Here is a 15,215-nt window from a genome sequence, read left to right on the forward strand (position 1 = left end):
GTCACCAAATAAAGCTAAGAAACCCACCAAAATTTTTGTATTCTTTTATACATCTCACAAGCTTGTTGCTGTCATATTTTTTTTAAGAAATCCTTTTTGCTCAGGATTTTCTCTTGGCAAGCTGAGAACCTCAGAGAAAAAGGAAAACAATATTATCTCATTTGCTTCTCCTGTGTCTTGCTGCTTTGGAATTTGGTTTGGAGATTGTTTATTTAACATGTGAATTGCTTTAACTTAATGACCAATCACAGTCAGGCTGTGTCAGAGTCTGGAGGAGAGAGTCAGGAGTTTTTCATTAGTATCATTTAACCTTCTGGCTGTATCCTTTCTGTATTATTTAGTATGGTTTAATATAGCATTCTTTAATATATTCTAGTATCATAACATTATAAATTAAACTTCTAAGAACATGGAGTCAGATTCATCATTCCTCCCCACGATGGGAGTCTCAAAAAATACCACACAAGCTCTTAGCTAATTTCTAATAAATAACATAGTGGGCTAATAAAAATGGGACGTTTCACCTACCAACTCAAATTCTTTGTCTCATGCATTGGCTCATCATTTTCCCCACTGCCTGTGTGTTGTTAATAAGTAAATGAACACATATACATGAATATACAGAACTTAAAAGTTTCTTCTCAAAAAGTCTATACATGAACTTCTTGTATGTGCATGGCATTGTGTTGATCTTGCATGTATTCTCTAAGCACATCAGAATAATTTAAGAAGAAAGCTGAGAAAACAAAGTGTTATGTATGACATTTGACAAGGATAAAAGTGAAAACTTTAAAACTTGCTTTGTTTAAGAAAGCAAACCTGTCCCAAAGAGTAAAAAAGTCATATTTTTTCATATAGTAAAAATAATTTTTTACTTTCAATTTTTCATATAGTAAAAATCCAATAAAAGACTGTTTTGCTAGAAGTTTATCTGAATTCCCAAGCCTAGTTCCATTCCATCTCTGCCAAAACTGTTTTGACATGGTCAAGACTCATCACCATCTAGAAATCCTGCCCCAAACCTTGGCTGCATCCAAACTCCAGTGACTTTCATTGTCATCTTTATATCTAAGGGAAAAAAAAATTGAGAAGAATGAAAACATAAACTACAAACATAGCATTTGCAGCAGAAAATAAGAATAACATCGAATTTGATTGCCAAAACTGATAATGTCAGCAATTAAAAGATGAATTAGGTTGTTGTTTACTATGTGGCACTCAAACAAAAGACACCCTCTTGATGGAACACCTGCAAGAGGGCTCCAGTAGGTGGTTTTTATCAAATATGCAGCATGTGAGAGAAAATAGGAGATACAAGTTCATAACAATATTTTATTTGTTGCATTTTCTTGTCCCCAAATGGAGGGAACACCTTGTTTATAGTGCAGAAGCTGCTGATGTATTTCTATACTCTCTTCCATGGGTACAACTTGCAGGGCTAAAAAATTTCTTCTAACAACGTCAGTGACAAGATTTTCATAGTTGTAAAAGCTATAAAAGCAAAAAAAATCCTTTTTATTTCCTTGGTTTAACCATCTTAAGTTTCACTATCATGATGGAAAACCTAATGCAAAGTAGTAAAAGCAGACATTCTGTTTCAAACTCTAAAATGGAAGCAAACATTAAATTAATTATCTGAATCTCAGAATGTTTTGGAAAAAATACTTTATGGTCTGAGCAAGAATCAGCTGGTAACATACCTGAAATGAGAATGGCTGCTGAGTTTATGAGCTTTCTGAAAATGTTGGGTCAGTGAATAACTCCAGGAGAAATGACAGGTATGCAATTTATATTTCAGAAAAAAACTCTTAGAGTCAGGGAAGGCTTGTACATATATATGACAAAAAATTAATCCCCTGTTGAAAAGGGGAAAACCACACTGAATAGCTGAAGAAGTTTTGAAGTTCCTAAATATTTCCAGTTTGTGGTTGTTAGAACTGGTCTGATTAAGGAACCCCAGTGAATGTGGAAATTCTCTGCCCTGGCCATTGCTGCTGCAGATCTCCAGCAGCAGGGTGGGAACAGATCCCACTAAAATAAATTCATTTTACAGCACAGGAGTGATCACAGCTCAGGAAGCTGAAGAAACAGGCAGCAAGCATGCATAAATTACAGCAGCCCAAACTGAATTTTAATGGGTGGCCACACTCACATGATTAAAAGTTTCCCTATTTTCAGGTAGCATATTAGTTCTAAGCATGGAGTACCAATCCAGAAAGGTGATGTTGGATTTTAATCCCTGAAATACTTTGCTGTTGAGATTGGAATTGGCATGGGGGGGGGGGGGTTTCCTTTAAAAAAAAGGGAGGTGGGAGGAGGTTGGCCAGAGTTCCAGACTCTGAGAATGCAACTGCCTGTACCTACAGCAAGCACTCAAAGGAGGAATCAGGAACTTGCATAACACTTGCAAGAGTCCTAGAAATGTGTGCAAATAACTGCTGGATTTGATACAAAAATAAAATATTTCATTAATTCGCACTAAACCAAATGCACATAAATGTGAAACTTTAATCTCATTTAGAGAAATATATTTTATCCTGCTCTTTATTACACTCACCACATGCAGCCTCTTGCAGTGCTGTCTCAAAGCTGGTGAAATCCATGAAATAAAACCACATCCTCCAACATCACAGCTGTAGGCACCTGAATCACTGTGTGTTTCAACATGTTTATGTAGATCAGAGGCACTCTTAAAACTGAAAACAAGGTAAAACAAAGAGCAGATATAATAGTACAGAGGAGTAGCCTTGTGGTTAATGTTTAGGACTGGGAGGTAGAAATTTTTGGCTCTGACAAGGACAAGTGAAAGTGGAATATGTGTAAATTGCTCCTCTGCCTCAGTTTTTCCACCTGTGGAAAGGGGATAGGACAGACTTCCCTTTGATGTGCTCTTAATTTCTTTTTCCATTCCTTCTTTCTTCCCACACATCCACACCATGCCCAAATCCAGGTTATTTTTCCACAACTGTCACCCTTTCTTTATGTTCACGTAGAGAAAATTCTTGTCCATTACAAACCATCCTCTTTGGTTTAGAAATTGCAGTTCTTTCCTTCTATCCACACACAGTGGGAACTGAAAAATACATAATATTGATGCATTTTACCCCATTTCCAGCATCCAAAACCTAGGCCTCTCATCTTCTAAGGAAAAGTTAAAATAATTTGCCAATGCAGCTTGGTTTGTCACATCCCCAGGCCATGAGCCTCAGATTTTCTTACCTGCTGTCACAGAGGTGACAATTGAATTATGGTGCCAAAATCGGATGTGTGCTTTCAGTGAGGAGGCACCTGTGCTCACCATCCCACAAAGGCTGTAGGTAATACAATTAACTAGAAAAGATAATAGAGAGAAAAATGTATTTTCTCTTTGCTATCACAGCTTCACCAGGATTTTGTCTTCTATGTGACCAAAAGAAGAGATAATCACAGTTTAAAATTAGCATATTATAATACACTTGGGAATAAAATATACAGAGAAAGGAGGAGATCAAAATAAAATGCAGGTACAATAAAGAGGGCAGTGAAATAATGTTTTATTTACAGAGTTTCAGGTTACTTCCAAAAAATAGATGGTAAGATCACGTTTCACCCTCTAGGCCCTCACAAAAAGGATGATTATTGTTTTCCCCTTGGCACTTTTGGAGGGTTTTTAAAAGGTGGATATTGTCTGGAGGCCTTCTGAGGGACAAGCACTGTCAAGTCTGCTTTTGGTGTTTGAGGCATCACCACTCTCACCAGGGCAGCAGGAGGGTGTCCATCCTCTGCCTTCCCATTCCACAGAGGGATTTATTTCCACAGCTGTGCCCAGGGCTTGTTCAGCTGCAGGCTGAGATATGGGATTGCTCTGGATTTGGGACAACCTCTGGCAGATGGGCAGGCAGGGCTGGAAGGATTTACCCTGAACAAACTCTGCTTTGTGCTATGAATCAGCAACGTGGTGAACGCCGGAGGGAGAGCCTCTAAAAGAATGCTTGAACTTGGACAAAAGCTGGCTTTTTTAGGAACTTGAAACCTTTCATTGTTTTATAATCAGCCCACTGATTTACAGATGTCCAGAGAAAAACACTCATGTTGTCTCAAAAAAAAAAAAAAAAGTAAATATAATGTATTGTATTTGCAGGGAATGTCCCAACGAAGGCAGGAATGATGAATCTGACTCCATGTTCTCAGAAGGCTAATTTATTATTATTCTATTCTATTCTATTCTATTCTATTATACTAAAGAATACAGAAAATATACTTACGGAATGCTAAAAAGATAAAATATACTTACAGAGTGCTAAAATATACTTACATAAATGCTAATAATGAAAACTTGTGACTCTTTCCAGAGTCCCAACACAGCTTGGCCCCAATTGGCCAATGAGTGAAAACAACTCACAGCAGAATGCAATGAAACAATTCACAGGTTGGATAAACAATCTCCAAACACATTCCAAAGCATCAAAATGCAGGAGAAGCAAATGAGATGAGAATTGTTTTCCTTTTCTCTGAGGCTTCTCAGCTTCCCAGGAGAAAACTCCTGGGTGAAGGGATTTTTTCAGAGAATGTGGATGCCACAATAATGCATTGTAATATTCCAGAATCACTCCCTGCACAGGTATTTTTCCTCATAGTTTGTCTCAGACCAGGAATTTTGTTTTGCTTTTCTCCCTCACATAAATAGCTTCATGTGGAGAACCTGTCTGGATAACTTAATCTGCAAAACTGTGTCAGTGAATTTAGCAGGCTCTTGGAATGGGAGCATCCAAGTTTACTTAGTTGTCTGCCACATAAATATGTCCACGGAGGGAAAGATTTCAGAATGTCTACAACATTTGCATTCCCATCACAGCTTATTTCAGAATAATTTCCTACAGGTAAGCAAGCTCTTTAACAGGGAATTTCAATATTTATCAGCAAGCTGTTATGCAATACACCAGGGCAGGAATATGGGAATGTCATGTCTGCACTGGCACTCTGCACCAACATGCAGACGTGTGTGCTGCCAGAATTGCTAAAGAAAGCTGAATCATGACCCAGGGATGCAGCTGCCTTCAGAATCTGAATGGATTTAGGTTGTGCCTGAGCAGCTGGGACCCTGGGATGCCTCCCAGCTCCCTCAGCCACGTTCACTCACTGGGATGTGACACAGGTTCACATCAGCCTTGCTCCTGCTCCAGCCACCTTGGGATTTTCCCTGCCTGTGCAAGCAGAACACAGCCAGAGCTATCAGGGGACAAGGACAGCCAGGCACATTGTACAGTTCACCAAGTTTTAATCACTGCCAGAGTACCCAGATACAAAGAGTTCAGTTAGTCATGTGCTTTATTTAATATATTAGATCTATCTTGATGTGTTATGCTTTAATTGTTAGGGCATAGGTTGGACTCAATGATCTTAGAGGTCTCTTCCAACCTCATTATTCTGTGATTCTGTAATAAAAAAAAAACAAAACAGTATATTTAAACAGCTTCATTAGTTAATAAAACAGAACAAAAAAAAATCTCAATTTGGATTTATTTCCAATCTCTTTCCAAAAGCACCTTGAGTCTAATCTAATGAAATGCAGAGTGTCTAGGCATCAACGTGTGGAGCTGTAGTCAGTGAAAAAAAATCACGTTTCCTTAAGAATGCAACTGGAAAGCAGAATGTGCCCCGCTGAGCAAGTCTGCACAGAGCTCTGTGTGTGTGTATAGAACCCGAAGGTTGCCAGGTCTGGCTGCATGGCTGGAATATTCCCGTTCCCAAGGCAGACCCACCCTGCTCCCTGCATTTCCTGTGCGTCCCACAGCCAGAGCTCAGCTTTCCTCCTGCTCAGATGCACCAGGATTCTTTCCCAGCAAGTCATCGCTGACTTGTGGGAATCTCTGGGACCCGAGGGAGGTTGTGGTTAGGTCAGGGAAGGACTGGGCTGTGTGTGAGTGAGGCTGAGAATGTGCTGCAGCCCCAGCTGGAGCACACCTTGGGCTCTCACCCAGCCCTGCCTCCTGAAAGCAAATAAACAGAGCTGCAAGAGGAGAATAAACATCTGCACCGGAGCCCCTGCAAAAGAGAAAAGCCCCTTGAACTCTTGGGTTTGAAGGCACAAAGAATGGAATTTCCATGCCTCAGAGGCACAGGCAGTCCTTACTTTTCCAGCATTTGTAACACAGCCTGACCCAGGTTCATATATCAATTTTCTTAGCTGATATAACAATGCTTATAACTCTGTAGTTTATCTGACCTGCAGTTTATCTAACCTTGAGAAAAGTGTGTTTTATTTTAGGAAGCTCTAACTTAGCCATGTTTTCTCATGTTATCTCTAGCAGCCTTTCATTGGCAGAATGTTTCCGACCGTTCTGGCAAGCAAATATTTTTTCTGAATTTAAACCGGAACTATTTAGTGGCAATACAAATAACTTTTTAAAGATTTATTAATTAATAACTTGTTATTAATTAAGCTGCCAGTTTTGTTAATACAGTCATATAGCATTGAGGCAGTTCCAATATTCTTTTTTCACTACAATTTTAGTGTAGGCTAAGTGAAGAGGATTGTTTATCAGTGAGTAAAATCCTAAATAGAATAATATCCTGTTCAAAAACCCAACAAATTTAAAATCTGTGATCTTCTGTTGATGCAATCACTTTCCATCACCAAAACATCCACAAATCCTAAATATATTCCAAGCACTTAAAACCAGAGCAAAGCCACCACCTGTCCCTCCCTTTCCAGCTTGCAGGAAAGCACACAATGTAATACACAGTTGAGGCAGGGAGTGTTCTGGTGAAGAAAATACCAAACACACAAAGGCAAGAGAATTTCTGTGCTTCATGAACACAGCAACCTTCCTGGAGCAAACTCTGCTCTCATGCAATTGATTTCTATGCAAGCAGAAATATTTATTAAATTACACACGCACATTAAATGAAAATCTTAAAAATATAAACAGAAATGAGAGCATAACCCCGTGCTGTTTTCTGAAACTTAATTCTGTACATGATAAAAATACTACAGCTAACCCTACACCTTCCTTTAAATACACCTAAACAACCTGAACCAACCAACCAAAAAATAAAAAGCTGCACATGAGGACTGTGCTTTCTTATGCAGAAGCAGAAGAAGAGATTGCATACTTATGTCTGGCTGTTATATTTTTAGAAATACACAAACTCTTTCTTTAAAAAATAAAAATCATGTTAGCAGTGTTGCAAACACCACAGGACATTTAACCCTGCAAATGCCCATGGCACAGGGTTGTGTCCAGACTGTTCTGGAATATCTCCAGTCTTCATGGTCCCTGGAGCATCAGGATGATGGGACAGGGAATAAATGTCAGCTGTACATCTCCAGAACTCCACTTACTGACTATTTTTTAAAACAATCTTTGCAGTTTCTGTCTTTATTTAAATTCACATAGTGGTTAACCACAAGCAATCAGCAAGCCACCAAATAATCTTTGCATTTCAAAAGCTCTGTCCTCTGATCTCCTGAGCTCAGGAACTCTCTGATACTGAGGACACAATGCAATTTTAACAGCAGAAGTAGAAAGCTCTGACTGTTGACATGTGACAAGGGAAAATCCCAAGTGGTTTTGTGTTTGGGTGTAAATAGAGCTAAAAAACTACGTGCAGGAGAAAACTTCAGACATATGTAAAGGAATGTCCTATCTCTCATGCAAGGAACAGCCACAAGTGTCTCTCATCTGCCTAACAAAGGTGACAGCTATGCAGAGATCTCCCTTTTTAGAAAGGTGAAATCACAGCCTGCACCCAATCAAAGACTTAAGAATCAAGAGGACTAAATGCAAATTCAAGAACAGGAGGCAGGGAAAGAAAATATTCCTGATAAGAACTGAAATGACTCTTTGGATATCTTTAGGTCTCAGAAATGAATACAGAAAATTAATTTACCACAAAGGACTTGCCTAGCTCATGTAACCAAGTGGGTGCACAGTGAGTCCATTTCTGCTCTTCATCAGGAAGATCTCTCAAGAAGAACAAGAATGTAAAACCTTGATCACAGCCCACATCCACTCCAGTGCATGGAATACAGGCAATTTCCTGGCACAGAGTTCTGAGCTACAGATTCATGTACTTAGGAAAGGGTCAGAACCCTCAAATCTTTATTAAAAGACAAGAAATCCTGAAACCTTGCCTGCAATAGATCTTTCACCTCTCTTGTACCTGATGCTCATTGCTTCTCATCTGTTCTAGCACAGACATGGAGATTAAATGGTTTCACTGTTCCTAAACATCTTTGATGGCAAACCATATTCCTTTTCTTCCCCATTCCCATTTTTAGGCTATACAACCAGAGGATTATAATATATCCTAATGGGCTTTATTTTCTAAAGTTATGTGTGATGTGTGACTTTTGCTCCTCTTAAGGACTAGAAATTTTACACTCTTGGGTTGCTGGAGTGAGTTGAGTTCTCCAGACATAAAACCATGCACCTGTCAGCTGATCTCCAGAGTGAACACATTTGTGTTGCCTTGCATCCACTGATGGGATTTTGTCATTAATACCTACCCCAAAAAGCAACTTCAGCCCATAAATTGAAGAGACACCTAGCTTGTGGCTTCACCAAGAGGATTCCAATGGAACGTGAGCTCTGCTGACACATTTTACAAAACAAAGCCAAACGGATTCGTTCAGAGCAAGCAGAGAACAATCTGTTCCAGGGGCAGAGTCCCACAGATTGCCTCATTATCCTTCAGCTTTTCATCTGGAGAGGCTCTGCCCCTGCCCTGGCCAGCTCTGGAGCTGAATGGCATGCACAGCAGATGCAGCCCATAGTTTAGCCCTTACTCAAACAATGCAGGCATCTGCTATGAAAGGCTGTCACTGGAATGTGGCTCCAACACAGCCACAGGCAGGACGTCACCTTTGAAGCCACGACAATAATTTTAACACAAGAGGTAGCTTGCAATATAGAGAATGCATTAAAAATGCTCTTTCTTACCACAGAGCTGAGAAAAACTGGGGCAGCAGGAGGTGGGTGTGTTTCCCTTGATTTGAAAGGGTCAGGTGGACAGAAGGAAGCTCACTATGAAATATTAGCTTGAGGGAGACAGCCCTGATCCTGGCTGGTAGAAATAAGTCAAAAATCTGCTGGAATAACCATTCCAGTTTATGCACTGCCAACCACAAGCAGAATCATGAGAAAACCCAACCCTGTTTAACTCCTGAGCTGAGAACTGCCAAAGGATAACAGGAGATACCCTACTTAAATCGTGGTGCCCATAAAATAGAAATGTTTTTGCAACTATTTCAGATAGGGAAAAAATATCCAAAGATCTGTCACAAGTTCCTATGCACATAGAGCACTAAGTGAATTTTATAAGAAACATTTGTAGGTGAAATACTTTTTGAGATAGTGTGTTTTAATTTCTTAATGAAGTACCTTTCCAGTGACAATAAACAACTTTTTTTTAAATTTGTAACAGTTTCTTCCTCCTTATCAGAGGCATGAAGAGCAACATGTTCATAAAACCACACTGGGCTACTGAAGGTAACATAAACCAAAATAGAAGCATGGAGAAGACAGGATGGTTTTGGCAGAAAATCAACTGACAGGAACATAGAATTAAGTGTTTTTAAAAACCAAACAGACACCAGTAAATATTGCAGTAACATTTAATTAACTCACTCCAACACAGAGACAATTACATCAACTACAAAAATGCAGAAAATTTTGCAGTATCCACAACACAAACCAGGTCCTGCATTCTCACCCACCATCTCTGAGTGGAAAAATCTGTCCAGACCAATTGAGTGAATGCTCCTCATTCTTTGGAGCAGGGCTGTGCCTGCTCCTGCATTTCTGTTGGTTTATTTCTCTGTATATTTTTACCTTGTCCCCTCCCTTCACTTCTCCCTGCTCCTACTCAGGATTTATGAGGGCGGTGCAGGTAATTCCAACAGAAATGGGAGTGATTAAACTGAATTTGGTTTATGTGGGTTTATGTTTGGTCAGGATGCAGCATCCCACAAGTCAAGATTTGTGTGACAAGGGGGGACTAAACCTTAATTATGCAGTCCACAAACACCCCACACCTGAGAGTGGCAGTATATTGCATTTCTGCAGTGTGAAACAGGGTGCCTTTCAGCAGCACACCAAACTCAAATTGCAGCCCTCAGTTCCCAACAATTGGACCCCCAGCCTCTCTGCTGTGCTGGCACAGCTTTGTAAGGCTACACACTGAATTTGGGGCAAGGAACTGCTTTCAACCAAAATCAACTGCTTTCAACCAAAATCAAACACCAGGGACAGGAAGTGGGAAATGGGTGAAGCTCCTTAGGATGCTAACAGCTGATTAAAATGTAAATATCATCCAGGTTGTTTAAAGAAAAACTACATCAATTTAAACATATTTTATATTTTATATATGCTGTTTTATATAGGGATTACCTGGTTTTAGTCATTCTAATCACAGCAGAGTGGATTAAAGGAAGCTGCTGAGCATTCTGTGTGCAGAACAGAGCATTCCCACAAGGAGTTAATGCAGGCAAAGTGCTGCATTTTAAATTCACACTCCAGAGTATTTCACAACAGCTCCCTGAGGCAGACAAGCCCTTATTTCCTCGGAAGGGCTTGAAACAGGATCTGAGAAATCCAAGGTCCTGTGTATATGGAAACATGGAGGCACATAAAGGTGAGTCAACTGAAATATTGAGCCAGACAGATGGAAAACCACTTCACCCTTCATCAGAGCAACCATGTGGGGCTCAAACTCATTTAATTCTGGTTGGCACCAGGAACTTGGAGCGTTTTAGTGGAACTTTCTTAAATATTCTTTATGTGCAAACAGGGGAGGGGAGAAGTGTTTGAGTCAGGAGATTCAGGTGTGGGGACCCCGAAGCTGACCCAGTGAGAGGGGCCACAAGTGCCAGGGGAAGCTGCAAGGGGGATTTCAACAGGGGAATTGGAACTGTGGGAACAAATCTGCAGGTGGATGGGAGAGGGAGGCAGTTTTCCCTGCCCTCAAAGTTCTCCTCTTTCACAGTGTGCCCTACCCCACCTCCTGGGGCTGGTGCCTACTGAGTTGGGAAACGTTCTTCTAATTAATAAAATTCACTGCATAGCTGGAACTTGAAAAAACACGTGGGAAAAAAGAGTTTGCAGAATGCTGTGGGCTCAAGGGTTCCACCAGCCCGAACTGCCCACTAACAAATAGAAAAAATTGGAAAATGAATCCATTAGCTGGGGGTTAAGCCTGTTTTTCCAGCAAAGACTGCTCTTAGTGACAGAGGCAGCAAAGCAAAGTTCTGAGGGCTTTGAACTTTTTCTGAACCTTCCTCATTTTTAAAATAAACAGACCAATCATGGCAGTGTGTGAGTAAAGGCTGATTGGTGTGCATTAAAGGCCATCAGTATCAAAAACAACTCCTGCAAGAAATATGATTCCTGTAAGATATCAGACAAAACAGCAGCAAGGTTTGCTTGTAACAATAGTTTGTGATCAAACTATGCAGGCAATCCAAAAGTTATCATAAATTATCTGTACTATATGCTTAGGCTTATAGCTTTAAAAATATGACAATGGGTGCTACATGTGTGATCCACTTGTAAATTAAATTTTTTATTTAGAGGTTCTCACAGATTGATTTAACAACAGAACTATCTCTATAAATAGAATTTGTATGCCATTCCTTATTTCCTTTAAGGAAAAATTAATAAAAGAGAGGTATCAGAGCATTATGTGAATACAGATATTCTAAATTTAGGGTCAAAAGGATATTTTTAGATATCCTATCTGAACTGTTAAGAGGAAACTGGAAATGATTATAGACCCAATAAGGCAAAGTTTAATAAAGCAAAGCAGGGACTGTAGGCACCATCAGAAAACAGAATTGACTTTGCTCCATCACTGCAGTGTATTTATTCCAATAAATTCTGATAACAAATACTCCACTGTCACACTGATTGTAATTCTAGTATGACACACATGAGAAATAAAATATCTTTGTAAAGCACCACCCTTTGGTCTGACATTGCCTTGCATGGAAATATTTTCATCCTCATTAGTGTTTGTTCTTAACCTCAAAAATGTAGTTTATGTCATTAATATTATCACAAAATTTTATATGAAAAATCATAGATAATAGAAAATGGGATTTAAGGAAGATAAGCTATGAATCTTTGAAAGACATAGAGAGACATAAGGAAAAAATGATCAAAGGTTTCTGAAAAATGAATTTTTTGTATTGATTATTCTTGATTGATTATTTTTGTATTGATTATTTATTACTAATTAGTTCACTGTTTCAAAACCAACATCAGATTTGTCCATGTGAGGTTTGCAAAACTGTTTATCTTCCCAGTTTTTCAGTAACTCAATTCAGTGTTTTCTTTACCATTATTTTTCTCAGTTATATCACTTAAATGAAAGAGCAAAACTCATGAAAAAAAATTGTTGTGCACCAGATAAAAAACTTTCATGCAATATTTTTTTCTTTAAGAACTGTCTTGCTCAAGAGTTACACCAAAGGAGATGGAAAGGAAATTATATGACATTCCCCATTAATGTCATATCAATAGGAAGCTACTTCTGATCAGGAGTGAACACCTCAAGATGCAAAAAAAAAAAATTATATAGGCATCAGTATTTATGTTATTTATTTATTAACATTGTTAATGAAAATATAGCAGCTGCTCTTGTCTTGGTTTGCTTGGTACAGAAACAGCACAGAATGGATAAATGATTTTATTTAACACATGACATTAAAAGTGGTCAAGGTACAAACCATTTTCAGTTGAAACTAAACTTGGCAATGTTTGAACATCAAACTTACATGAAGAGCTTGGTGTAAATGTCTTGAGCAAAGAAAAATTCCCAAACATTTCCAACTAACCAAGGAAACAGATTTTGTTGCCTTTTTCTCAGACCAACAATAAACACTCCAGATCTAGCTACAAATTACGAGTTTATCACTGAACTGAGTGTATTAAAGTTTTTCTGATATGCTTTTAAACCAGAGGAAAAGTTGTGTTTTTGTCGAAAAGATCATTTTAGAGCTGAGAAAGAGAAAGAAAGCTTGGATTCAAGGTCAGAAATGTTACGCAATTATCACGGAGTGGGTCAGGTTGGGAGGGACCTCAGTGGCTCACCTGGTCCCAGCTCCCAGAGCAGAGGATTTTGTGCAGACAGGTCTGGAATAGCCCCACGAGGGAGCTCCGTGCCCTCTCTGGGCGATTGCTCCAGGGCTTTGCATTTTTGTCTTTGCTGCCCTGGTAATCTCCTGTTACAGGGACAGAGGGACGCCTTGTTCAGGGGTCAAACTGAGCAAAAACTCCCCATTGGGAGCCAAGGCCAAAGAATGCTGCAGTCAGGAAAGGAAAATAAAATGCCCCTATCAAGTATTTCACATCACAGTTGTGCCAACAAGTGTAGTGACTTCATTCTCCATGAGTAGCCTTAGCAGAGAAGCTGCTAATTGCTATCTACTGATAATGCACCAAATAAAACTTGCAAATCTCAGTGGCAAACAGATTTCCCACTGTCCCACAAATGCAGCAGCACCTGACTGCTTTGTACTTTGAAGCACAACTTTCTGTACAAAGGCATTTCATAGATTAAACAGGAGAATTTTGTCAAAATCAGTTTTTCTTAGGTATATACCATGACATTCTTCAGCTTAGGTCACAGAGACATTGTTAATGTTGGTCCAATTCTACTTTTTTCACCTTTAATTAAAACTCATTCACCTTTAATTAAAATGTCTACACCTGTAATTACACTTGATTACAGTGTTAAGAATAAAGAGCAGGATACACAAGAGCCAAACCAGCTATATTAAAAAGTCTGGTATATTATTGCTATTATATCCACAGACTCTGCCTGTAATTTTCTGCAGAATGGGATTTTTTTTTGGTTTTTTAAAAATACATTTAATACTATTTAAAAACTGTAAAATACGATAACCATCATGATAACACCAGTGTATTAAGGAAAACACCCTAGAAACAATAAAAGTTCCCCTTTTTCTGTGAAGATTCTTACAAATCCTAATTTAAACTTAAAATCCTTATCCCTGAAAGGGAAGGAAACCCTGCCATTAAAAACAATTTGTTAAAATCTGCACCTGCTGAGGCCCTGATCTTAGGAAAAAAAAAAAAACCTCAGCAGAAGTTCTCATGACATCACCTCTTCACTGTCTTTCCATATTAGTAATAGTTATCAATTAAAAAAAAAATACAGAATAACCAGGAATGAAGGGGAAAAAAAACCAGGTATAAGGACTTGTTGAATGGCTTCATGCAGCAAAGCTCAGGGGCAGGGAAGCTGAAGTCAGTGTTATTTTCCAGGTAAACTGAAGTCAGAATTGCCTCTTAGTCTTGGAATATTCTCCCCCAAAATCTGTGTGGAAGGTGAGGTGGGAATGATCTGCTGTTCCCAGCTCCTTCCCCAGCGTGATTGCAAAATTCCTCCATGCATCTCCCTACAGAGCAGCATTCTTCCCATTCACATGTGGCAGCATCAATCCAGTGTCCTCAAATTTGCTTCCTGGGGCCATGGCCGAAAAGTTTCAGTTATTTTACATTTCTGTGAGTTTCTCTTGTAAAAATAGCAGTCAAGAGTACAGCCTCCTCAATGACATGAACTTTTTTTCTTTATTTTTTTTAAATCACTGGATACCTTATTTTAAGTATCTAAAGCCATATTTTGCAAACCTTGCCAGAAGCCACGAGCTGTAACATTTTCATCACAGCCACATGGTAAGAGTCCTGTGATCACCCTCCCAAATATCTGCTGAGGGTGCACAACCACATCTGCCTCACCTTTCTTATAATTCAACTGCATGGCAGGGCTGTAAAACCTCTTTCCACACAGAAAGGCAAAGCCACCATCACCAGGAGTGCAATTCCAGTCACTGACACCCGAGTGGGATCCCACTGAACAGGGCTGGTTCCATTTTCTTGCTCTTCTCAGGATGCAGCTCTGGAATTGGCACAGCTGCTAAAATGATGAGAAAATTGATAGGAAAAGGAAAAAAAAAAGGGATTTGCAGCTGAAAGAGCTGGTTCTTGGGGGAGTGTTATGGAGAGAAATCAGTTTTCTGCTCAACTGGATGCATGTTAATATAAGGAAGCCACGGGAGTGTAAGCCAATGAGAATTAGTTCCACTGGTTTTTTGGTTTTCTGAACAGATACAACAGCAGACTTGATTAAACAATTCTTCTGGCCCATTCTCCAGGTTTTCCACCTCCCTCCTGTTCCCTGTGTTAGCAAAGATCTGCAGATCAGCTGCT

The sequence above is a fragment of the Molothrus ater genome, chromosome 2, assembly GCF_012460135.2.
Source record: "Molothrus ater isolate BHLD 08-10-18 breed brown headed cowbird chromosome 2, BPBGC_Mater_1.1, whole genome shotgun sequence".
In the NCBI taxonomy this organism is placed as follows: Eukaryota; Metazoa; Chordata; class Aves; order Passeriformes; family Icteridae; genus Molothrus; species Molothrus ater.